The following is a 3,284-nucleotide window of genomic DNA, read 5'->3' as shown; positions in this document are numbered from 1 at the left end:
AAGTGAAGTCTAAGTGGATTCTTCCTTGGGTATTGTCTTTATTATTGGTTTATTCGATTACTTTCTTCACTCTGTGTCGCGTTCATTAGTTAATTAGTTTAGTTAAATTTAGATTAAAACAAATCCCTTTTATTTTAGGCTAAATAATAAAAAGATAGTTAATACTAGTACTTTTAGTCCTTGTGGATACGATACTTTGGACTCACCGTAACTAATACTATCATTTGATAGGTACGCTTGCCTTAGTCGTGATCGTAGTCTAGTTTAGTGGTTCATAAAACGATCATCAAGTTTTTGGTGTCGTTGTCGGGGACTAAGATATTAGGAGCGCTTGATTTTTATTAATTTAGCCATTTTTTATTTTTATTGCAATTTATTTTTGTTTTTATTTTAATTTACTAACTTATCCTCCCTTTGCTTCTGTCAAGTTTTCTTTGGTTTATGACTGGAAGAAATCCGTCGGGACCATTGCTTTTTGATAGCGAAATTGAAAGGACAAGTCGTAGAAATCGTAGAGAAATAAGGCGGAGTCTACAGTATATAGAGGAAGAGCACGAGGATGATACCAACAATACAGAGGAGATGGCCGAAAATCAAAATAATTCGTTGCCTCCTATGGTTGCTACAAATCCAGTAAATCTAAATCTTGCTCCTCGTACTATGTACGACTATGCTAAGCCTAATTTAGCGGAGGCTGAATCGAGTATTGTTAGACCTGCAATTGCTGCAAATAATTTTGAACTGAAACCTAACACTATACAAATGATTCAACAGTTTGTTAAGTTTTATGGTTTGCAGGATGAAGACCCAAATACTCATTTAGCCAACTTCTTAGAGTTCTGTGATACTTTCAAAATAAATGGCGTTTCTGATGATGCCATTCGCCTTCGGTTGTTTCCCTTTTCATTACAGAATAAGGCTAAACAGTGGTTGAACTTGTTACCACGAGGGTCAATCACTACTTGGGAACAAATGACTGAAAAAATTTTGCTTAAATATTTTCCGCCGGCTAAAATAGCTAAATTGAGGAATGATATCTCTTCTTTTGTGCAGATGGATTTAGAAACACTTTATGATGCATGGGAGAGATACAAGGATTTATTGAGAAGGTGTCCTCACCATGGGTTACCTTTATGGTTACAGGTTCAGACCTTCTACAATGGTGTGAACCCCTCAACAAGGCAACTGATTGATGCAGCCGCCGGTGGGACCTTGAACAACAAAATACCTGAAGAGGCTTACGAATTTATTGAAGAGATGTTACTAAACAACTATCAGTGGCAAGTCATGAGAATGAAGCCAACAAAAGTAGTTGGTGTTTTCAACCTCGACGCAGTCACTATGCTATCTAACCAGGTAGAACTATTGAATAGAAAGATTGATGGTTTGTATAATTCTACTTAGGTACATCCAGTGACGATAAGTGATTCAAATGGATGAAGGATGCACAACACAAACTATCTATCATTCAACCCCAGCACCGAGGGAGAACAAGTCCATTATATAGGTAACAATCCAAGACCTCAGAATAACCCTTATGGTAACACTTACAATGCAGGTTGGAGGAAATATCCCAATTTTTCATGGGGTGGTCAAGGGAATCAAAAACCACAACACCCTCTAGGTTTTCAACAACCACTTTACCAATAGGAGAAAAAGCTGAACCTTAAGGAGATGTTTACAAAATTTATCTCAGTGTTAAAAACTCATTTTCAGAATACCGAGACAGCTCTTAAAAACTAGCAAGCGTCGATTTAAGGGCTCAAAACTCAGATAGGTCAGCTTGCTAAGCTGATCTCTGAACGACCGCAAGGTGGTTTGCCCAGTAATACAAAAATTAACCCAATGGAGCAACTCCATGCCATCACTGTGCGCGTAAAAAAAAAGGGAACGAAATTTTTGATAACAAGCATGGGTTCAATCGCTAGACCAGGGGAAAGCTAGACTGATGGCTTAGTTCATGGTGTAGCTAAGAGGACTAACCGATGCGCGCTACATAACCAGATTCTGGGTGCAGTCAGAGAGTTACAAAAGGCATCTCCGGTTGAAAGGAAGGGTAAAATGCCTATTGGCAGGGGATGATAGCTGAACCTAAATTTGAAATGAGGCAAGAAGCTGTGGTAAGTAATGGGAAGGTTGAGGTGAGTCATGGTACACAAAAGTCGATAAGCAAAGAATATAGACCTCGTGTGCCATACCCCAATGCGACAAGGAAAGACCACGCAGACGAACAATTCAGTAAATTCCTTAAACTACTTAAAAAAATACATAATAACTTACCGTTTATTAAAGCTCTTTCACAGATGTCAAACGCAGTTAAATTTTTAAAGGAGCTTTTAGCAAACAAACGGAAGTTAGATAAGTCATCGCATGTGGAGTTAAATGCAGTTTGCTCAGCTATTTTGCAAAACAAGCTACCCAACAGACTGAAAGATCCAGGGAGTTTTACGATTCCTTGCCTAATTGGTAGTTTGAATGTTAATAATGCTTTAGCTGATGTAGGGGCAAGTATTAATGTCATGCCCTACAAGATATTTAAGCAGCTAAGACTAGGCAAACCCAAACAAACTAGGATAAGCATACAATTAGCTGATAAAACTATTAGATTTCCTAGAGGTATCGCTGAAGATGTGCTTGTTAAAATTGACAAATTTATATTCCCAGTTGATTTCGTCGTCTTAGACATGTATGAGGACAGTAATGTACTCTTAATTCTAGGCAGACCCTTTTTAGCAACTGCCAGATCTATCATTGATGTTGGAACAGATGAACTCACACTTCGTGTAGGAGATGACACAATTATTTTTCAAGCTCATGATACTATTAAAATGTCTAGTGATAGAGATGATATTACAAGTCATTTTGATGTTAGTAACATTACAACTCAACTCTCTATGCAAGAAATTCCTTGCAAAGACGTGATGGAGCCATGGTTAAACTCATTCAATACCTACAGTACGTCTCTTGAAGAACAAAGGTTACAGATTGAGGAACTAGATGAATGGCTGACGTAAGTTAAGGAGAAACTGAGAGTACAAGACAAACCAAAACGAATCCATGACGAGTCTACAGATGAAATAAATCAATTTAAGGTTCGGGAAAAGGTACTGTTGGATGATGCAGACCCTCGTATTACCAATTCTGAGCCTAATAGAGCAATTCCTTTCACGATACTAAATGTCTTCCCATACGGTACAGTCGAGGTAACACATACTGATTTCGGCACTTTCAAGGTAAACAATAATCGACTCAAACCTTATTTTGATAAAATTAATAGCAGGAAA

At 37.8% G+C, this 3,284-nt stretch overlaps 1 non-coding gene across 1 annotated transcript; it reads right to left on the bottom strand.

Moving 5' to 3' along the window:
* Nucleotides 1-1,020: 1,020 nt before the first annotated feature.
* On the bottom strand, nt 1,021-1,127 carry LOC128279658 (small nucleolar RNA R71). The gene has a single exon (XR_008269857.1). It is a non-coding gene; the product is annotated as a small nucleolar RNA R71 (small nucleolar RNA).
* Between the last annotated feature and the right edge of the window lie 2,157 nt (nt 1,128-3,284).

Source organism: Gossypium arboreum, chromosome 8 (assembly GCF_025698485.1).
Source record: "Gossypium arboreum isolate Shixiya-1 chromosome 8, ASM2569848v2, whole genome shotgun sequence".
Taxonomy (NCBI): Eukaryota; Viridiplantae; Streptophyta; class Magnoliopsida; order Malvales; family Malvaceae; genus Gossypium; species Gossypium arboreum.
The sequence above is the reverse complement of the archived record's forward strand: the minus strand, read 5'-3'. Positions and strand labels throughout refer to the sequence as shown.